The sequence below is a fragment of the Tetrao urogallus genome (assembly GCF_951394365.1).
Source record: "Tetrao urogallus genome assembly, chromosome: 1".
NCBI lineage: Eukaryota > Metazoa > Chordata > Aves > Galliformes > Phasianidae > Tetrao > Tetrao urogallus.
The window spans coordinates 90,886,763-90,910,793 of NC_136813.1; the positions used below are offsets into that span (position 1 = coordinate 90,886,763).

The following is a 24,031-nucleotide window of genomic DNA, read 5'->3' on the forward strand; positions in this document are numbered from 1 at the left end:
GTTTCTTTCTTAGAGTTAGGATGAGTCTCTAAATAGTGGTACAATTCCCTAGGGTATGCAAGTAAGAGCTCCCTCCAGGCTAATCAAACATGGACAAATATTCCAGTGATCAGCAAATCCAGGCACTCCTTGCCATTTAATAGGCTGAGTGGTTTTCTCAGTACTTATAAGTTTCCAATATAGCGTTATTATTCTTTGGATTTCTTTTTCAGCCTGTCTCTCGAGACTCATTTTTATTTCTGATTTGTCTTCAAATTTCAAAACCACCAATTATTGGTTTTCCTTTCCTGATTCCTTCCCCTCAGGTTTCAATAACAAGAACCATTCTGGCAGTACACACGGCACTGTAGCCTGGGTGTTCCTGACACTTACATCCAGATGTCAGTCACCATAGGTACCACTTCCAATTAGACATCAAAAAAGTCACTCATTAATTTATCACTCCCTGGATATATTGCCACACAGTCAATATGTTATGCCTTTTTATAGTATTTTTGAGAGTGAGGAAGTAGGAACTATATGGTCTTTGATGTGCCTTCCAACCCAAGCCATCCTATGCTTCTACAATTCTGTGATTTATTTTCCATACAAACCATACCCTGGCTGTCTCAAAGTGTAATTTTATGCATGACCTCAATGGCTGACCCTCCCAGAGTCATGTAAGGAAAAAAAGATTTCAGAGAAATCCTGCTAGATAAGGCAGTCAGATAACCAGCTTCAGGGCATTAGGCAAAGTCAGTCATTCAGTTTTATATCCCTTCAAGAGCTGGTTACCTGAAAATGCTGCAAGAAGGGTTTTTCTTTTTTCTTTTTCTTTTTTTTTTTTTAAAAAAAAAAGCTACTTGCAAGAGTTTTTTCCATAAGATCTTTTTCTTTTTTGACATTAAAATAACAAGACATAATATAGTCTTGATAATTTAGAGGTTAAAATACTCCACAAGCTGAAAGGAAACTGGACTCAAATTATATAGCACAGGTCTTGTATTCAATCAGTCTGCTTCTAAGTAAATATTCTCTTGCCAGATAGAGGAGCTTCTTTTAGACATGTATGTACCTATGACTTTGGGTTTAATCTCAATGTCAAGCAAAATCCCTTACCTATTCTTCAACACAAGATTCAGAAAAGCGATGCAATATTTATCTCTATAAAAACAAATTCAAGAACATATTTGATTTCTAAAGGTTACTTTTGACATCTTAGCTGCGGACATTTTTTTTCTCCCAAATTCCCTATGGTAAACATGAAGATAAAAATGAATTACTCAGAGATCTTGGGAGTATTTTCACATGGACTTGTAATATTATATTATACAACTTGTGCTACCTGACAGTCCTTCCTTACAGATAGTTACTGTAGGAAAAAAGGGATGTTGTGGGATGTGAGTGGTTTATATTCACTTTTTCCTTTGCTTTGAATTTATTCTGTGGACACCTAAGGCTGTAACTAAATTAATACCATCAAGAGCAATGTTTGATATTTCTGAACACACAACTCATAACAAAAAACATGCAAGCAATCTAAAACTCTGCCTTTCTTAGCCAGCACTTTCAGAGGCCTTCATTGTCTTTAGCTGAAGTATTTTTTAACTAGACCCATTGGTTCAAAGAGCTGGGGTAATCAGAAATACCTCTATTTTAACAACACCCAGGAGATGTCATCATATAATATTATCTCAAGGCAGGGAGAAGAAAGTAAAAAAAAAACAAAACCATAATGGAGAAGTTATTTCTAACTTGCCCAAGGCAAATTAGTCTACAGCATATATTTTTGTCCAGGCTTGTATCTATCTGTGCAAGCTGAGATAAATGCTTTGTGGGAGGGATCACTGACTTCTTTCAAGGTGCATTTTATGCTGAAAGAAAAGTTCATCCTTTTTGAATTGTACAGTTATTACTTGGAGAAGACTACTACAATAGAAAATAATAACAACGCCATCCTAATGCTATCCTAACGTGGAGTTATCCTGATAGAGGTTTATTTCCTAGTAGTGACCTTTTCTCCTGGATTCAAAAGAAAAAGCTGTGAAACTCTGACAGGTATTTTGTCATACTTGTGAATTATGCAGCTGGTAGAGTAAAACTTTGATGTTGATTGGATTACTTGACTTTCCTGTACCTGCCTAATATTGCGATTATAATTTTGTGTTTGATCAAAATAAGGAATCTGCATTAAAGAGGTATACCAAGTAACTCCCAGATAGATTAAATAACATACATCAGGTGTTTTCCCAGGGCTGTAGTACTTAGAAGGTAAGCCCCACTCCAAGTTAAACTTTTGTCATAAGAACAACTGTAATGATCTATTTTACATAACATTTGAAGAGGCAAGTTCAAACTTTCTGCACTGAATTTCAACATAGCTGCAATCTTGCAGTTAAGAAATTATTAGCCCTGCAATGGGGTGCTTTTAAGTGAATCCCTGGCACTTAATTATAAAATCACTACTGACACAATACGCATAAGCAGCAGTAAAATCAACCCCTCCCTAGTGTTCCATTGGCTGGAAACTCGTTAGGCTTGATGGGTAGGCGTTTTAGTCAAAGGGGATTTCAAAGCAAATAAATAGCAGGTTCTTTTAGCCAGTCAGAAATAGATTTCCACCTGTTTGAACCTCCTACTGGAGAGAGCAGCAGCAGAAAAAAATCAGCATCTTACCGTATGAGGAAACAACAGGAGAAAGTATTCTCTCCCATGCTTCATATTTCTTCAGTGAAAGAGTGCTTTTGGAAGACTTGCTAGGCCCCCTTGCTTGAGGTGCCTTTTTCAGAAGAAGCATGGCTTGCTGTGCACTGCAAATCATTGGTCTAATATTTGGAGGCGTGGGCATGGTCGGGACTTTGGCAGCTACAGCTATGCCACAATGGAGAGTTTCTGCCCACATTGACAGTAACATCGTGGTGTTTGAGACTATCTGGGAAGGACTGTGGATGGACTGCATCAGCCAGATGGGCATCAGGCTACAGTGCAAGTTCTATGACTCTATCCTGGCTCTTCCCCCACCCTTAGAGGCGTTCAGAGCCCTCATGTGCACTGCAGTGCTCCTGTCAATCATTGCCTTTTTGATGGCCATTGTTGGTGTGAAGTACACTCACTGGACCAAGGAGGATCCCCAGGGCATCAGTATCTTCATGTTAGCAGCTGGAGTTGCCTTTCTTGTGACGGGTGTCCTTGTTCTGATCCCTGTGTCCTGGACTGGTGGCAGCATCATTCATGACTTCTACGATGCAAAAGTTCCTACGCCATTGAAGCGAGAACTAGGAGCTGCTCTCTACGTGGGCTGGGTGAGCGCTGCATTTCTTGTCATGGCGGGAGCAATGTACTGTAGCTTCTGGTGCTGGGCTGGAACAACCCCAAAATCTAGGTATCCTTCACTTCCTCATCACAGATTGCACAAACCTAACACGGCAGGAGGGACACTGCTAAGCATGCAGGCATACGTGTAGTGGCTACATGGAATCTTTTGACTTAGTGTTTTGATACATCCCAACTGACTTCAGTGCCTGATTAAACTGTGAGTCTGTAATAGATGAACTATTTTTTTGATTTGCTATTTACCACTGACACACTTCTTTGCTCTCTAACGTGCTTGTAGGAAATGTTATTGCATGGGCATGTTAGACCTCAAAAGAAAAATCTCACTGGCATGGAAAGAAAAAACAGCTGTCAGGAATCCCTTGTAAAAGACTAACAGTACGGTTGGGCTGGAAGTCAGGCAGCTACTGAACAATGGTACCATTGCCCATCCCCAAGACCATGACAGGCAAAGGGAGCAGTGCATTTTACTTTAAGGTAAAGTCTTTGTAAGGACTGATCTACAACAGTGATGAGAAGCATGGATTTGGCAGCATGGTGGAAAAAGTCATTGAATGAATGGAAAAGCCCCCAGTAATCTTATTTCCAGTACTAGCACTCAAATGCTCCCTTGTCAGAGACCTTTGATTGACTGTGGGTTTCACAGACACTTGTGGAGCTGATATATCCTTCCTACATCTTCTGCAGTGCACAGAATTCATCTCATGGAATAATAAAATTTGTATTCACTTCACCAGACTTTGTCACGAATGTATTAATTTTCTGTTGCCTGGTACGTCCCATCTTCAAGGGGTTCTTCTCTTCTACAAAATGCAGGACAGAGTATCTGTCTTCATGCACTTTAAAGCTCTGTGATTATGTGAAGTGTAATTAAAGAAGCCAGGCAAATCTAAATGTGCAATCCCCACTTGCTTGCTGGAAGATCAAGAGTTCCTGCCTACATCTTATATCATGCCTGCAAAAAACAAGTCCTGATGTTGTTCTGACTGCTTTATGTTTACAAAACTTATCTTAAAACGTGAGCTGAGTAACCTGGTTCCTGTTTGTCCATTGTGCAGAATTCAACAATATTTTCAGTTGTGCTTTTTCACAGATGAACCTTAGAACATGCTTCTAAAAGCAGGCATGTCACAATACTGTTAAGTGACCAAAGGAGTTCCAGAATTCCTTTTAAAAACACTATTTCTTGGTCTTCACACAGTAGTAATGGATGGCACCATTTCATTGATATTTCATGACATAGTTTGATCTTTTCCTATGTCTTTGACTAGTATCTGAAAACTTGAGTTTAATGACTTTTCAAGTTGTACAGAGCAATGCCTCTATATATTCATTTGATGGTTCAATTTAAAGAAGATGGAAAGCTACATTTAATTAAAAAAGCCTTTTATAAACTTGACTACATGAAATGAAAGTCAAATGAAACCATGGGGCCAAATGTGGATATGTGTTACACATATTAGCTAACGCTCATTTACATTTACAACAACCAGCTCAGATCTTTTAGTGGGAATTTCTTGTTACTAGGAAAGAGGTTTAAAGTGCTCTGCTCATCTCTTGAGGAGTCAAATTAGCACTTATTAATTCCAGATGGATCTTGAAGGTGACATTTCTGCATAGATTTTCTAGTGCTAAAATATATTTTTTATGTTGCCTGATGGCTGATGGCTGTACATGTGGTATACACAGTATCTTTAACAACAGCTCTCACTGGACCAGACAAGTTATTTCAATGGAATTGTTTTCTTGAATTTGACTATAATTTATATTACCTGGAATACCTTCATCTGTTATTTTATTGTATGTGTATATTATAATACATATATTTTTTAAATAAATGTTTGATTAGTGAGCCAGAACTGAAGTTTTTGGATTGATTTAGATATGACATTTGTGATTAACCCAGCAGAAGATGAAGACATTTGCAATGCAAATTTGATGCGTATTTATGTGTAGGTAATGGATTTAAATAATGATGTATGCAATGTAATGCAACTTTATGTAGATACGAGTGCTTAAGAAGTAATTAAGTGCAGCTTTCTATAACATTAATTAAGGGATCCTGAGTGCTTTACTATCAGAAGGTTGATCTGGAAATCAAATTTGAACTGGGTGTGTCATTGTAGCATTTTCAAAGAGTTTAAAGATAAAACTGCTTTATTTGAGTGTTTTGGACTGATTTCAGAGAGAACCTACGCTTTTTACATCTAACATTAACATTTGATAATTGCGTATTACTCATCCTCCTCTTTTACCAGTTGATCTGAAGATGAGCTCAGGCAGACAACAATGTACTTGTGTGGACATTTGGAATCTGATCCTGATTTCAACTGTATGGCCATACTGGGCCACTGTTTGAATGTGTGGGGCTTTATTGACACAAGCTGCAATTCCCAGTGATGTGATTTAGTGCCTTTCACTCACCCACATATGTCTAAGAGCCTGTGGCACTAAAATTTGGTGCAGGATTGAGTTGTCAGGAGATGTGAATCCGCAAGAGATTCATGCTGTGTTTAATCTGTCTTTGAATTTAGGGGATGGTGGTGTGGGTAACCCCATTAAGATGATTACTGAATATTTTACCTCTGTATGTGAGGTACAAATGATGTTGAGTGAACTCTATGGGTGCATTTGCAGCTATTAAGAAAGTCACTATTTTTAGTTCTTCCTTTTCCCCTGTTCAAAATCAACAATGCTCAGAAGTAGTTGGAAGGTGCAGTTTGGAGGCATGAGAATGTAAATAAATACTTTTTCAGGCCTAGCATGTGAGTATCATTTACTATGGATAGATCGGAGATTACTAAAATACTGTGTCAGGTGTTTATGTTTTGCAGCTCTATTTCATTAAGGAGTGGAGGCAGTAAACTTGTTACAGTGGTACTATGTTCACATTCCTTCAGGTACAACTGTCAGAAACTTCAGGCCTGATGTATTTGTTAATAACAACTAATTAGAAATTGTGCTTAAATATCTACTTTAATATGCTGATGCTATCATACATTTTAATATTTTGAGATCACAAGGCAAAATTGCTTTGGAAATATAAGGGAAGAGCTGAGATTTTGCTATGTATTTGAAATAAATGTATGAACCCTCCAGTTTTCTTTTTTTTTGTATCTTTGTATCATAGTACTTTTTTTTGTATTAAAGTGAATGAATGTGTTTCTTCACTGGAAGAGGAAAACAGATTCAGTATTTTTATAATGTCCTCTTCTGATTCAGTCTTGTTTTTTACGCTATGCTTTAGGCTTGATAGATAATAAACAAAGTGAGTCTGATTCCTTGGGAAATAAAATACACAAAACTGATTTAGTGTTGGCTTCCAACTCTTGCTTATAAGAAGTTTCCTGAAGCAAGTCAGTATTTCAGAAGCTGGTCCCAAAATGTATATTCATCTCTGAGCTGAAAAGATTGTGCAGCAAATAATCCATGACTGTGATGCAGCCAAAGGAACATATTTGTAGCAAAAATGATGGCTTAGCAATACATTTCATTATAACAGAAAGTTGAATCAAATGGGGTTTGAGACAAAGGAGAGCGTGCAGTCATCTGTCCTGATATGCAGAGACAAACTTCCGTGGGAGGAACACGATCTCTACAAAAATTTATGTTAAAAAATGTTATGAACTGCCCTGAATATTAACAGTAGTCACAAAGTCAGAAAGTGAATCTTGATTGCATCCCTCTGACGGACTAAAACTGTCCTTTTGAAAAAGGCACAAAGGTCTTTTCAGGGGATTCCTATATGATCTTTAAAAACTGGGACAGAGCTGACCCAACAAGTAAACAATGGTTCTCCTTTCTCTCTGTTACAGGAATGTTCTCTGTCTTACACACTTTGCCAATGTAATTTGAGTTTCAGAGTCCAAGTAAGACTGAAGTGACATTTTATGACTACAGAAAGCAAAAGAAAACAAGAAATGCCCTGATAAATAGGACGTGTTCAGCCAAAAAAGATCTGTGGCAGCGCTTATTGTGTTCGGTTGCCCCTTGCAAAAAATGTTCCTGCTGTCAGCGAGGACAAACCAAAAATATTTCAAAGCATAAAGCCTTCATTTTCTGCAACATCAAGGAGCAGAGATGGCTAGGGAAGGGGTTGTGACAGCGGTGTTAGCAAGCCACATGCACCTGCAGAGTCAGCACCAGAGAGGCTGCTCAGTTCCGGGTATCAGAATGGAAGGACACAGTTGTGTCCTCAGTGACAATAGAACCAACGGCATCATTTTTTAAACGATAAAAGGGAGAAGGGAAAGTGCTTCACGAAGCTCAGCTGTTTGTACGAGAAGAAAAACAGAATACAAAAGGCTACCTTAGGATATTATCCATTCTACTCCTTTGAAAATGAGTGAGCTGTTGTTTCCATTGGGCTTTTTATTCTTTTATATGCAACCACTTGCCCATTCCTTCTAGAAATCTTCTCACTAGAAAATATCATCACCTGAATAGTGTGAAATTTTGAGGTGTTATGGAAAAGTAAGTTTTTCTGTGTTCTCGCTGATAGCACCCAGTTCAAGTGGAGAAGCCAGGGGCATGTATGTGCTGCTGCGGAGACACTCCTCTTCAGCATACTTCCCTCATAAGCACTCTACAAACCAGAACAGATCTTGCAGGTGAGATGAGTTTTAAGAAGAGGTGTCATTTTAATCAAGGATTCTGCGTCTGTCTGTTATCCAGGAGAACTCACTGCTAGAGCTGCAGTGATTGCTGCTGTGACAGGGGAAGCGGAGCCAGAGAATCTGGAGGCAGCTCTGTGCTCTGAGGAGTGAACTGACAGAATTACCTTAAAATGTTGAACTGAACATTGTCTGTCCTACAACTATTGTCCCAGTAATAAACAAATACTACCTGGGTATCCATTACTAGAAATGAATTTATCATGCAGTTCTCATCAGTATTCTTTTTTACTTTATTTAAACCATAGAATCTCACTTCTTCTAAATAAAAACAAGAAATGTACACAACTTAACTGACAATTCCAGCACCTGTGTGCAAAAGAGATACTTAAAAAAAGAAACTACAAACCCATCAAGCCCTGTTCTCTGCATCAGTCGAACTGAATAATGCATTACGATGCTAAATCTCTGTTGTCCATTTCTTCTACAGACCTTAATCTGTAGTTTTTGTCTCAATTACTGTGAAGTAGTCCCTGATTGTCAAATGACAAACAGGATGAGTACATTAGTGTTTTGGCTTCTTTCTGATGGATGAGTGATTGACAGAACGATAAGCAGTGTTTATTCATTCAGAGTTTCCACCGTAGTGCCAGATGGTGCTGGGAGATAGAAAATAATCTCTAGACCCTAACAAACATTGCCTCACATACTGTCACATTCATCCTGAATTTAGCAAAAATTGGCAACAGAAACTCCACGTGTTGAAGAAAAGTATGTCGTTAACTACATATTTTTAACAAAGCCAGGTTTCACAGGTTAGACTGAGTACTGGTCTTTCAAGGCCCAACATATTACCTGTACGTCCAATAAGCCTGTTGCAAGCATTTTCAACATCAACCTGATAGTGGTGCAGCCATGCAAAGAGAGACATGAGGAAGTCCAGCACTAATGCTAAGCTCCTGCCATTGAGGGGGACAAGAGTGCAAGCAGGTCATGTGTAGCGTCATGTTGGAGCTGGTCCTGGGCATCAGCAGCTCAGCCATGGGTGAGTAGAAGAAACTGTGGGCCTGACATTCCTTGTTCATAATGCTTAATGCAGTGACTCCATGTTGGGATGAGCCTTTTTTCTAACATGGAGTGTTTACCCCCATTTCCCAAGTCTTTTGTTCATTTCTCTTCAAGCAGGAAAATGCAATGCAATGATTATGTAAGTAATTATCAAGAAATGAGGTTTGTGGATTAAGAAACTCATTTTACTGAGGGTTGTGTACATGGTGATGAAGTATTAGTTAACACAGACAACAAAAAGCATGCATCTATCTCTGGCCAAGAGTAGCAGCAACTTCCTCTTCCTGGCTGTTGGGCTCACTGCACCCATTACCTGGTTTGCATGCCACCCAAAAATCTGTTTGACATCCCACTGTCTGAAAGCACGCTACTGCCAGGAGCTAATTACATGCTAATCTTTCTTTGAGCATTGCAAGAGACAAATTGTCCTTCAAGAGCCTTCTTGTGTAAAGTACTGCTTGTAAATCCATGACTCAGCTGGACTTATGGTACCAACACATCATTTCAGACCAATATCATTTCACATTGTGAGCCAAAATATCCTGAAAACCTTTCAGAGTGAAGTGAAGTTTTGAAGTCAAAGATGATAATTCCTACTAAAACAAGTGATATCGGGATACAAGATTTTGGAGATAAATGTTCAAGTTGTTTCTGTGCACTCATAGGTAAGGAGCAAAGGTAAATTTCAGTGGAGTGAATGGAATGGTTTGTGCTATGTCCAACAGAACTTTAAAGCATCAGACATATCACTGTCAGCTGTATTTGTTTTGGATATTCTCTCAACATTACTGGAGATGTTTACTTTATGGCTCAGAGTTTCTTATGGAGATGGATAACTCCCAGAATTATCGCCTGTAATAACCTGGGTTTGTGTGTTCTTTCTCCTTTGGCACTTCTGGAACCAACTCCTCCTGCTTACATGTGTGCACACAATAAAAACATGATGGCTATGTACACTGAATAGTTTTGCCATTATTTAATAAGTGTTTCCAGATAATGTAATCTGTTATGTAACTGTTAGAATGAATGTTGCTAAATATTAAGATTTTCCAATGATGAGAACATAAGCAAGTACACTTTACTCACTGTGTGCTTACTTCCCTAATTAACAGCTGCAAATCCAGCCCTCCCAGTAAAATACATTTTGGGATTTTTTGATGTACGTTGTCCTGTCAGTGGAGGAGTTTATGAATCCAGATTGCATCCAGATTGCTGTGCTATTTCCCTTATAGCAACTTGTGCTAAAGGGTACCATAGGCAGTGCAAGCTGCCAGATGTTCTCCATTGGTAGGAGAACACGGATTCAGGCTGGGCACAGCCGTTCCCACCACCAGCCATCTGCTACCTGGGCCAAAGTTACTGACTTCATAAGGGAACTGGCTTTAGGGCTTTCATAAAGTTATGATTTATCTAGGACTTGGTGACATAATAGTACCATCACAGAAGGAATTATAACAAGTAGAGCTTTTTAAAATGCGTGAGCAATATCACATCGCTTAATTAAAACAGGAATATCAAATTTTTAACTGGATTAATAAATAAAACTTCAGTTGAGATAAAAACTGTTCAGTAATATGATTCCAGAACATCTGAAATACTCTCTTTGTACTACTCTGTAACGCTTTCTTTTTTCTTTCAATTTTGTGAAAAATGATTAATTGATGTGTAATCGAGTGGGGGAAGGCAAAATGATCTGGGAAAAGGGTAGCAAACACTGCCTCTTACAAATATTCATAACATTCCATGTAACATTCAAGCTCTGGATAGATCTTACATTTTATGACAGATAATCATTACATTTTACTACGACAGAGTTATTTGATTTTTCAAGCTAATTGCAAGAACAGGAACTATGCGTGTAGTTCAAGTGAATTCAGATTGGCATTTCCTTTTTCAAAGCATGGTTAGCGCTGGCAATAACTCAATTTTTAGCCACAGGATGTACATGGAAGTCTAAATTAATCAATCTTAATAAAAACCAAAAACAAAATTCAACTTAAAATATACTGGAATTTCTGTTAAAAGAATAAAAGATGATTTTCTTGCCTCTTTTTAGCTGAAAAATCCACATTCATGTTTTATTTACACATTTGAATATTTATTTTTATGTTTACTGTAAGCATTAATGTTTAATATATCTTGTCTCTCTGCTTAGAGACAAGCCATAAATCTTAAATTCCCCAAATTCCCCATGCCACTATTTATTCAGGAAAATCATGTATTCTTAGATTACACTGCACTCTTCTTTTGTGACAAACCGAGTGATCAGAGTAGTTGCACTGAAAAATTTATTTCTGCAAAGCATCTCCTAACAAAACTAGAAGAGGAAGCTTTGGGCTTTACTGAAATACATGCATTAAAATAAAGACAGGGCTTGAAGGATACACAGATAGAAGGAGTAGTTATGAGTGGATGAGGACAGAGAAAGGCAAAACATATTTTAAAAGGAGAATGACTGAGCGAAGGGAAGCTGTAGGGTTTAGAGAGTGCAGGAAAACAACGCTGGTGGCATTTGGAACACCTTAATAAGAATTACAGTACTTGGTCTTGAAATGTCAACACGTACATACTGCTTTCTAGCAAATAACAGCCAGACATCGTGAATGCTACAAGAAGCTAAATGAGAGGAGGCCATCCTGGGAAACATGGCTGTCTAGGCCATGCAAGCAGGGCAAGGTGAGACTATTAGAAATAAATGCTTACTCATTTCTTTGTGTCTTCAAATCACTGTTAGGTACTGTGTAAAGGAATTTCTGCATTTCCTGTGTAGCAAGGAAGGTGTGTGATTCTAATTTTACAGATGGAGGAAATTTAAGGCCCTGGTTGTGCAATGCACGCAAGCACATGCTTGCCTTTGCTAACTTCTTGCGTGACTGACTCAACTGATGTCCCAGTGAGATCCTAAGCTTCAGCATCTGGGAAGCATAGCAGCGTTAGCACTTCCAGACCTAGATTCCTTTCCTTACACACACTGTCAGCTCCATTATCTCAGTGCACCCTCAACATTATGTACCATGCAGAGATGAGGCTAAGAAATACCTAGTTCTCAAGACCAGACCACTTGGCTATGCTGCTAATGGACAACTAGGAAGAAGAAACAGTACCAAAACCAAAGGTGTAGGAAGAAACAAGCTCTTTCCTATCAGGAGATGGCTCATAGGACCCAGCAAAGGTTCTGTTGTTAGCTGGAAAGCCGACGGACCAGACAAAATCGTGTAGCAGCAAAATGGCTAGCTGAAGAAGAAATTACTTAAAATCCATGTGTTTATGTCTAGGATTTACATACATATGCAAACTGATGATGCAGTAGCTTATTCATAAGTCAGTAAAACTAGTACATTGCAATAGTTTTTGTGGGTGCTGCAGAAGGATGTGATATTTCTCATTGGACTCTATAGGTTTGGTCTGGGTTGGAAAGTCGTTATCATCATTTTACATTTCACTCGTTGACCAGCTGCCAGTTCCCAAAGGAGCTCTGTGTGGGTATATGTGAGTGCACACTATAACTAACTCTGCCCACCAGTAGCTTCCTGTTAGTGATTTTATCAAGTGCTTCTTTAAGGCACAAATAAATCACAAAAGATTGCCCTTCTTTTATGCCTGTATTAGCTCAAAGAATTCTAATAATCTGGGAAGTGTGGGTGTACTTTTACAGTCACACAGGTTTGTCTAGCAGAGGATGTTCTTGTTAAATAACACAGCAATGAAGCAAGAACTGAAGGATATAGATGAAGAGATAAATAGATGTTTCATGTCTTCATGTCTCTCACTGTAGTTATCTAGTCATCAAATCTAACTGATCATGCAGAAATGCTACCTGGCTCGTAATATGCTGGATGAAGGAACATTGACTAATTCCCAGAGTTTGGGACGCTTTTCAGTAACTGGCTGAGTATTTCTGTAAATATTCCTTCTCTATCCTACTTGATTTGCTGCAGAGCACTTAGAGGAAATCTCTGCTCCTGATGACTTGTTGCAGTTTAAACGATCACTTCTGCTCTGTGTCCTTCGAGCAGCGCTCTGTCTCTGACAATACCTTATCTGTGGTGCTGGCAAGCAGTAGCTCGAAGGCAGGTATCTCCCCTATTTGTTCTGCAGCCGCAATAGACTCAATAACTTATTTACCTTTTGGAGTGCTTAGATTATCCTTGAATTTGTCTTTTTTTTTTTTTTTTTTTTTTTTTTTTTTTTTTTTGCCAGTAGTGAGCTCTTTCACAGATTTCCAACTTTTGAGATGGATAAAGAACTCAGCTTTGTGGCTTTTGTAACCTTCTTTTTATCCATTTTATCTCCTTTGTCTGCTTTAGTACAGTGTTTCAAATGGACAGCACATACTAAACTCTGTCTCATCTCTCTCCTGGTAAAACCCTGCAACAGACATTAAAATAAAAATAATTCTTCCTGTAGTGTTATAGTATATACTGAAACTTCACATAGTAATATTATTTCAGAATACACAGGGCTTGCTTTGTGTATTTCATGGGATCCTTTATCTTGCTGTAATTAATTCTCTGTATCTGGCCAAAGATTGCATTTGTTATCTTCCTGTAAAAGGTCTATTAATATGTAAATCAGCAGTTTTTAGTTTTTCTTGGAGTAGGGAAACTTTTCAACATTTTAAGTTCACAGTAATGTCCCTTTCTGTGCTTCGAAAGTGTGAGTTTTGCAAATATTTCACTACAGAATTCCTAAGGAAAATTCAGATATATTTACAGCAGAGAAGATTAGTACTGGACAGCCTCTGCCAGTGGCTGTGGGGAATTACCAGCAAAGACAGGCAAAAACATGCTGCAAATGAATGGCATTAGGGAGCTAAATGCCAAGGTCTGTAAAAAAAGAGCAAGATGGGTGCTAAGTAGCAGTCAGAATGATCCAGGAAGACACAGTAAACTGCTTTGTCTATGTTATGCACTGAAGCTTGATTCCAATACTGGCTTCACGTGCGTAGTTGTATCTGCACAGGGTTTCTTACCCCCACTCCAAAATTGGTGAAGTAGATATGACCCTCATACTCACACAGAGAGAGAAAGGCTCCATCCACACTGGACACTCAGGGAGTGTCTGTTCTTGCCAGGAACATGCATCAGTGTAGCTTTATGGAAGATATGGAGAGACATGGAATATACTAGCCTAACGTACGGCCCTTGGAAGAAAAGTTTTCACTAGCTGTGAAAGCATACTTTATGGGAAAAAAGAATTCCTTTCTTTTTCCTGCTTTCTACAACATGGAAAATTTCAGATACACTATATAAGAAAAAAAGATGAAAATTTGATCAGACAGCATTGTTTAGTCTGGAATTTCTTTTTTCCTGGAAAGCTTCATGATTTCTAAACAGATGTATTTGACCCTGTTGCATGAAATATCCCAAAACTGTCACCAGCATTTACAACCGGGGAGGTTGCCAGTGAGTGAAACTGCTAGCTAGGTTTGTTGTCATCTCTCTGGCACTGGGCATCAAAGACTGAGATAAATTTATGTTAAGAAAAAATCAGCAAATATGATTATGATTTTAAATACACTTTTTTATCCCCCTAAATTGAACATGCATCTACCTATGTAAACTTGTTACTTGTGTTTTAGGAAATCCAAATAGTAGATACTTCAGTGTGTAAAATAGTTCTTAAAATTATTTTCCTACGTTTTAAAATCTATCCAAACTCATTTCAATGACTTTAGGATCTTGGCAAGAAGGAACTTGCCCTATTAGGAGAGCTATAACCAGATGTATTATATATATGCTAATCTAAAAAGTATAATCTAGGCCACAGCTCCATGTTCATCATTCAACTAGGAAGGTGATCGGCATAGGATAACATAAATACTGCTATTATTGTAAGGGCTATCAAGTGATAGATTTTAACTGTGGGTTAATAAGTGATTTTGTCTGATTAAATACACTTCTTCTGTCTGTTTTGTATATTGCAGGAAGAAATGTGTGCAGGACAAGCTTTTCCTTAGGCTATTTTCTTCCTTGAAATATGTATTTTCTAATCTTTAAATTGCTATTGTGCTCCACCTGTACTATAAGCCCCACTGACATAGTTGGGAGTTAACTATTTCTCTGAGTCTTCTCTGTCCCAACATGTTAAGGAAGGCCTGATAGCAGCACTGCTGGGGAAAGGAAAATCAAACGCCACAACTTTCCCAGACAGCAGTAGGAGATTAGGTTGTAATGTGTGGAGAGCCAAAAAGGTCTGTGCTCAGCAAGTCCTATTATTCCTTTTGTTTCATTTGAGAGCTCAGACTAGCAGTGCATATCATGATCCAAAGCAGCCTCACTAAAAAGAGTATTGTATAACCTAAGTAGAGAGAACACGTGATAGCATGACAAAGCAATTTTTAGAGAAATCCTATGTTCTATGTCTTCACACTAAGCAGCTCCAGATAGCACGAGCCCTCTACTAGTAGGTTCTCATCTAAAGATTCAGAAAATCTGTGGCATTCTATGAACTTTTATTTCTGGAGTTGCGGTGCAGGCATTTACCCCTGACATCTTCCCTTTATTTCTCTCTCGTTATCTGATTTCCCTTTCAGAATATCTTTACCTTTCAGCCCTTTCTCAAAATTTTCTTTTTCTGTGATTGGAGATGATGTGTTCCCTTATGTACTCTGGATAAATGAGGATTCCTAAAATATCTGCTTTGTGTGACATATTTCCCAGAGCCTCAGCACATAAAAATTTTAAACTGAGACAGGGGAGGTTTAGGTTAGATATTAGGAGGAAGTTTTTCACACAGAGGGTGGTGAGGCACTGGAACAGGTTGCCCAAGGAGGCTGTGGATGCCCCATCCCTGGAGGCATTCAAGGCCAGGCTGGATGTGGCTCTGGGCAGCCTGGTCTGCCGGTTGGTGACCCTGCACACAGCAGGAGACTGAAACTAGATGATTTTTGTTGTCCTTTTCAACGCAGGCCATTCTATAAGTATGCACCCTGTGTCTGTATTGCACACCAAGCATTTACCACTGGTCACTAAAAACGATTCTGACTTTCCTGGTGTTGAAGTCATCAGATTTCCATTAGGCCCCTGCAGTTACAACAGGGCGCACTGTGCTGTGCTGTAGATACTCTGGAGAATGTTATGTGATGATATAAAAATTCATAGTGACCTTTTGGTCTGTTTCCTGAGATGAAAGTTGCCTAAAAAAAAAGTATATTAATTCAAATGGAGTAGGAGGAATGCAAACAAATGCTTTTATTTATGACATACTATAGAAAACAGTTGCAAATATTTATGAAGACCAACAAAAGAAGAAGGCAAGTTAAAGCTGTGCTGCAATAAAACAGATAAATCAGTTTCATGGCAAGGTGTCATCAAAAACATTTCCATGGCCCCATGGTGAGCCTGTTCAGGAAGGGCACTGAGCAGGAAGCTAATGCTAAAGTTAATCCAGCAGAAAAAAGGTATCAATCTTCAGCTAGATCAACTGTCTTGAAATGGCTCACCCTGTGGTAATGCTGACATGAATGCTAGCACAAGGGAGGGGTGGAGGACTGGGAGAGAATTGACAGCCTTGATTTCATCATGTTAAGCCACTGAGAACTACAGCTGTACGTGGCCATGTCACTGCAAAACATCTCTGTCATTTATACAAGTTTGTACAGGTAATGTAGTTGAATGCACATAAGCATGGAGTTAAAAATGAGTAATTCATCATAGCTTTTCACCTTAAGATACTGAAGGCATTTTGTCTGGGATGTCATAGTTCTGGGGTGACTGAACCTCAGCTTCTCTCTTTGTGGTATTCAGAATCAAAGAGAAGAAGAACAGAATGGTATTTGAATGCCTCACTTTGGCAGTTCTGACATTAAACTGAATTAAAGTGATGGTACTAAATATGGAAATTTTTGAAGTCTGAGGATCAGAGTCTGAGACTAGACATGTACTTACCTATGCTAGAACTTGAAGAATCATTTGCCACTGACACAAAATTAATTGAATTGACTTAAAATTTTATTTTGAAAGAAAATGTGTCAGTTTTTTGTATATCTTCTGCATCTCAAAGTCCTTAGGTTCTCATTCATGAGCTCTGTTCTGAAATTGTAAATGCTGAAATGGTGCTCTAAGTTAGGAAGAACTTATAATTTGGGATTCTTCCATAATCCACTGACTTAAGCATTTTAAAATGATCAAAAAAACCCTGTATTTTCAATTAAACCCTAATGCTGTTATAACAAGTTATTATAGATAAATATGCATATGCATTTGCATAAAGCTACATAATCATAATAAAAAGAATTACTCCTTTCCTTAAAGAAATTCACAGTTCTTAACAGTTTTGGTTCCTGTAAGAGATTTATTTAATCTCTGGCATACACTGTCTATGTATATTTGAAACAAGGTTCTTTTATTTGTTCTTGAGCTTTTTGCTTATTTTCCTCAGAGTTTGTTTTTGTTGCTGTTGTTGTTGGTTGTTGTTTTGTCTGACATAACTCTTGCCTAATGAAGACAACAGGAGCTTTAATATTAGTCCATTCTGATGTAACTCTGGAGCTGAACAAAACTTGATGGAAGAGTAGATCTGCATCTGCTCTGTTGCCTGGAAAAAGAAAGACGGGAAAAGTTATTTCCCTTGTGGTTGCCCCTTGAACCTGTTCAAACCTGTCAGAATGTTTTTGTGTGGTAGGTAATTCAGATGCAATGCCATATTATTAATATTAAACTTCACCGGGAAAACAGGTAAGGAATTGCTATCTTTCGCCTATCCACTACGCAGCTAACTCAGTACTTGTTCTCAGCACTTGTTGAATTTTCGTTAGAAATTCTTAGTCAAAAACCTACTAAAAACTTATTTCTGCTGGGAATTTAAAGTCTTTAAATTCTTTTATCAAAAGGTGAAATATTTAGAAAGCACTGAGAAACAAGGACATGTATTAAGCCTCACAGGAATTGATAACTACATAGTTCACTTTTTCTCGAGATACTATTTGTTAATAGCACTGTTTTTATAACAGAGAAGACGTCCCTGTTCTGAAATTCTCACATTTCCTCAGCTTGTGAGTGTTTTCTTGAATTCTGCAATTGTGCAACACAGAATGATCAGCTCCTAGTTTGTAGAAAGGTTTAATTTTCCGTGAAAGTGTTGGCTGAAACTCGTGGCTGGGGATTTGTTAACAGAACAACGAGAATAAAAAACAGCTTTGTCTTCCTTAGCGACCTCCAAAAACCACCCTGGTTTCTGCAAAATAGAAGTCGCTATTTTCTGTGTAAACTCTTCCATGTGCACAAAGTCAGTGAATGGTGAAATGAAATATATATACCTGCAGTCAAATCAGATTGCTGAAGCTTAGCTGAAAAGTAGAATGTCATCAACTGTTTGAAACTCAGCTTATTTTAAGAGCCACTTTCCTTTTCAGTGTGTTGACATAAAAATATATCATATTTGTTATGAAATAGTCATTTGTCAATATAAGATCTTGAACCAGGCTTTCAGTCATATCAAAGTAACATGGAGAGCTAAACTCATTTAGAAAAATGATTTAGGAAAGATTTTCATTTGTACAAATGACTCTTGGGAGCTAGATCTTAGACAAATGATCTCCCACCCATCTGCCTCTGTCCTCTGCCACAAGTCGCTGCTTTTGGGATCAAGTCCACAGATGGGGATATGTGTACCTGTATGGCCCACCTTAACTAACCAACCCAACACCTTAGCAGAAAGAAGCAGAACTGGAGTGACTGTGGTACTGGGACACAATCCGTAGTGCTACCAAATGGTAACCTGCTAGAGAGAAGCAGTCAACAGTGATTAGAAAAATCCCATGCTGACCCAAAGACTGCTGAGGGCGGTCAGAGCCAAACTCTCACTGAAAACTCAGAGGATGAGAATTTATCCCCTTGCTGAAAACTGAAGAAGTTGAAACCATTTCTGATCTGTGGCTCATTGCTCTTGGCACAGTGGTGACACCAACTGAACCAAGTATTAGATGAAGAAGTGTCTTGCATTAGAGACATTAATCCATAGCTGAGACTGAATAACACACCCAGACTGTGGCACTGTTAGACTCAACATGTGTTTGCTCTGGGAAAGATGAAGTGACATGGTGCTTCAGTGCATCTGCTTGGATCTGTTCAGCCACCATCCTGCCCTAGCATCCAAAAATTTATGTTGATCCAATTCAATTTCAGCAAATATGATATCATCAGCTGAATAATCGCCTCCTATTGCCTTTAATCATTTTGGCAGGTAAATACAAGGGTTGAATTGAGGTAATACGACAAGGTCATAAACAAGAAAATAAAGCAAAATATTTCTGCTAATTATCAACTCTGCAACCAAATACAGCTGCTGGGAACAAAGAAAGAAATGGAGTGCTTAGCTAAAGGTTCATTTTAAAGTTGGGTGTCAGGAGAGGGTAATTTGATACATTCTGCCAACCTGACAGTAATTTGTCAGACATGTTACAGACCTGCACTGCTGTCTTTGTTTAAGATGAGATGTCCTACTTTCGTGATTAAAAGGAACTTCTGATTTGCAATTCTGAACTAAGATAATTGCTTCAGCAACATTCCAAACTGGGTTACAATTATGGGGTGGGCATGCATTACCAGTAATTCAATTTGTGTGTCCATTTGTTACACAAGTAAGGATTCTTTCAGGAGCTACTGTTAGTGATATTTTTGCCTCTAGTATGTATTGAAGGCCACATTCACAAGATATACTTTCATGAATAAAACATGAGAAATCCAATTCCTCTGTCTACTGAAACAAAGAAAACAAACATTGCCTTTGGGACACTGTATACAAACAGAGATGCATTCAAGCTTGCACATTACTGCCTTACCTAAGGAGGGGAGCAGAGCTGCGTGAAAAAAGTATTTCATTTCGCCAGAACTGCCAAAATTCTGACAGAAAGTGGTCTTGATCATCAGCTAATCGAAATAAGTGCTAACCGGCTCAAAAGAGAAGCTTATAATTAGCATCATAACAAATCCTGCCCACGAGCCTTCCACTTCCTTTCTCCCTGTGCTTCTTGTTCTCAAAGGACGAAATGCCTCCAGTAGTCGATGACATCTATTTTTCAAAACAGATGGGGAGTTTCAAAGGTGCTGAAGGGGATTTCTTGTTCACTTCTACAGAGAATTGCAGTGATGGATGGGCATCTGTCTCCTAAAACAAATGTAATGCCTGTTTCCCATAGACAGACAGAACTATGGTTTTCAAAACTGGTTGTTTTTGTTGTTGCTGTTTGTATGTTTGTATTTCTAGGTATTTCTAGATACTTCTAGGTATTTCTAGTTCAAGCTAACTAGTGATTTTATGACTGTGAAATTTTATGGTTTTTTTTCACCCCCAAATGTGTTCTGACATAGAGCTTTAAGCATCCTCAGAAATGTTATAATTATTCCAGTGGGCTCATTTCCTGCTCTGCAGCCAGTGGATGCCATCTCAAACAAGCTAAGCTCTCTAGAATGAATTTGACTCACTGTCATATTGATATTAATCTGATACAATTCTCTTAACCCCTAGATATCCAGTTAATTAAATATCTAAACCAACAGTTTCTGCATTCAGTGGCAGATTTGTGTAAGGAACGGTCTTTGAAAGGATCTTCCACTTCCACTCAATTCTGATTAGGGTAAACACTTCGGAATCTAGGTTTTGGAGGGAAACTTCTACTTAGAGGCAATAAAACAGCCAACATGTTAATGACTGGCTAAATTCCCTACTCAACTGCCTGAAGCAATGAGTCATTAACCCAACCATGTAATTAACTTGGACAAGGGACACATTGCATTTAAACTGATTATGAAAAAAAAGCACCAACCAACATATGCCAAGTAATAAAAAACTTTCAAGGATCTAGGCAAGGACACAATATGAAATAAAACAGAATGTAGTGCATTTTACCCTGAAGGATACCTAAGTGCTTTGCCAGTGATATACAGGCAGTACCGATGAAATAAATCCACCTTGAGGGGAGATACAATATTCATCTAGCAAAGAACTCTACAATATGGGAAGAAAATATAGAAATAATTATTTTAACTGAAGGATGCGTGGAAAAATCTGCACTCTAAAAATTGCCCTTGGAACTTCAGAGTAGGTGGTTTTATGTGTCCTTTAAACATCCCAATTAGAGTAAAGTATATAATATCCCATATTAAGGGATAGGAGTAGCATTTTTACAGGCAACAGGACCAGTGAAGGTGCCTTGTGTAGCTATACCAGACAGGAAATTAGATTAGTTGCTACTGACAGGACCAACACCAACTGCTTCTTGTCTAGCAGATACACAGCTATAATTAGGGAGAGTTATAACACAGTGAAATGTTTCCTCTAGTAGAATATGTTTACCATTGTCAAGTACTTTCTATTTCCAAGAAAAGTATAAAGAAATAATATATTTCCTCAGATGGGAGGCTAAAGGGTAAGCAATTGCAGTGAGAGTGAGACAACACGTCAATTCCTAATTACCTGCCTGTAATAGAGAAAATGCCTTTCTTATTCTTATCTGTGTTTGTGGATATGTGAAAGGACCTGAGCTGACAATTTCCTACCTCTCCATGTTTTCTTATTGGAAATTACATACTGTAGAGCAGCATGAATTTTACAGGACCAAGCAGCTGGAAATACTCTCCCTTCCTCTGCACTTGCTAGAGTCTTCTGTAGGTGAGAATCAGCTTGGACTGTGGTCAGTGTCTTAGTCCAGATTCTTTACCTCTGTGGAAGCAGCAGGCAAGTTTAACTAAGCTATGCACTTATCACCCGTCAGACACAAAAATGTCCTTCAGACACTCTGAACATCCTTGACATGGTGACTGTTCATGCCATCTGTGCCCATAGCACAGGCACTTCTTCTGTTAGCTACTAGAGCACCATGGCCCAAGATGCTACACAAGCATGGTCTGGTGGCAGCTCACTTTCTTATGCGGCTCAGCCAGCAATCAGAGACTAGCTGCTTCCCTGTTTCCTTTGAATACTCAAAAAGAGAATGTTCCTTTCCATACCATATATACACTTGGGTGAGCTGTGGTAGACAGCAATTTCTGATGTCTTTGTGGTCACTGTGCTACACATCTTCTCGACTGGGGGACATGACCAACTTCCTCAAGGTCCTACAGCACTGCACTTCCAGGAAGATTAAGAATGCATCCACCATCTCATTTCTTGCTTCTGTAACAGTGATGCAGTTCATTTCAGAACACTGGGGAGTTAGGATGTGTGATTTCTTTATTTCTGTTTTTTAAAACTCACTGCATAACAACTCTTTCCAGCAATAGAACAACTGGCTCAATTTCCCACTTTGGGATATGCTATAAGCCTTTGGCTTCATAGTTTAACCACTTGAAACTGAATTATTTTCTCATTAAAGTGTAAGCATTAGCACTTAAGGGAAGTACCAAAAATGAAAGTGGCCTTTATCAAAATGTTTCCATTGGTTAACTATAGCATTCTTTCCTGCACATTTAAGAATTAACCAAAATAACAAGGAGATCTGTGGGATCCCAAGAAGTCTTCAAGAGCAAATTCCTTATCACCTTAATAAGTATTTATGTTAGGTCTTGGAAACCTTGCAAAGGGAATGTTAGTAACTAAGAAAATATTAATACATGTGCATATGTATATATGTGATACATTCAAGAAAAATCAAGTTGCCCAGACAACATCTCTATCTCTGGAAGTGCTCAGGGCCAGGTTTTGGATGGGTCCCTGGGAGCCTGAGCTGGTGGGTTGCAGCCCTTCCCATAGCAGAGGTTTGGAATGAGATGATCTTTGATGTCTCTTCCAGCATAAACCCTTCTGTGATTCTTTGATTCTGTAGAGTTGGATATGACAGCACTGGAAGAAAGAAGCTCACATAGCTTAGAAATGAGTCTGTTTTAAAAAGAAGCCAAGTATTTTCTGTGTGTGTGTGTTGAATGAACATCTAAAATCCTACCTCTCAGACTGATGTCTGAGGTTGATCACTGTATCCTAGCATCTTTGTCATGAACAAGAGTGAGTGAGAAGGAGAGCAGATTGTTCAAAGACTCTACAGAAGGTAAATTTCTGTCACAGTAATGACATCTCTTTGTATTTTTTTTTCCCCTTTAACCTCTAGACTTCCATCCAAGACAAATTTTATATCTTCTAATTTATATCTTCAAAGAGTGGTTTGCAGAAGCTGCAAATAAGAAATGCAACCCAGGTCACATTCACATCAGTGGCAAAACTATCACTGATTTCAACGTGACCGATGTTTTTCTTTGAGACTAAGTGAGAAGGTAAAGTGCTGTCTTCTGGAAGTACTGGCTCCAAATTTCTAATCCACATGCTATTCACCTTTCTCTGCCCATGTGTAACTACTAGCATTTATCTTCTTGGTTAAGGTCACAATGAAAGCCCTGGAAATCTTTCTGTCAACATCCAACGCTTTTAATTGAGTGCAGTGTTAATATTGCATCATTCAATGAGTTCCAAAAATTTTTGTTGCTTGGAGTTGGGATGTAGGTCCATGTAAAAGAAATAAAGTAAAAGTTATTGAATGTGGTTTTGATACTTTCTGTATGATTACCATAAATCAGCAGTTACGCTATGGACAAAATTAATGATGGAGACTTGAAATAGATTTGGAAGTCATGTCTGTTAAACTCATAGGTTGATTCTTAGAAAATTAATGGAATCACAGAATGATAGAGTGGTTTGGATTGGAAGGGGCCGTTAAGATCATCTAATTCTAGAGAGTGGTGGTCAATGGCTCAGTGTTCAGATGAAGATCAGTGAAAAGTGATGTCCCCAGAAGCCAGTACTGTGACTGGTGCTCTTTAAAATTTTCATCAGTGATAGCTATTATGAGATGGAATGCACTCTCAGCAGTTTGCAGATGATGCCAAGCTGTGCGGTGTTGTCAACATGCCTGAAGGACAGGATACCACCCAGAGAGATCTTGTCAAGCTTGAGTGGTGGGCCCAGGTGAATCTCATGAGGTTCAGCAAGTCCAAGTGCAAAGTCTTGCACCTGGGTCATAGCAACCCCTACTATTGGTACAGGCTGGAGGATGAAAGAATAGAGCACAGCCCTGCAAGAGGGACTTGGGGGCACTGGTGGATGGGAAG

The 24,031-nt window shown here is 38.6% G+C and overlaps 1 pseudogene across 1 annotated transcript; it reads left to right on the forward strand.

The window, feature by feature from the left end:
• Positions 1–2,774: 2,774 nt before the first annotated feature.
• On the forward strand, positions 2,775–3,443 carry LOC306954038 (claudin-8 pseudogene; annotated as a pseudogene). Its single transcript has one exon. The product of its transcript is annotated as a claudin-8 pseudogene (transcript).
• The last annotated feature ends 20,588 nt before the right edge of the window (positions 3,444–24,031 follow it).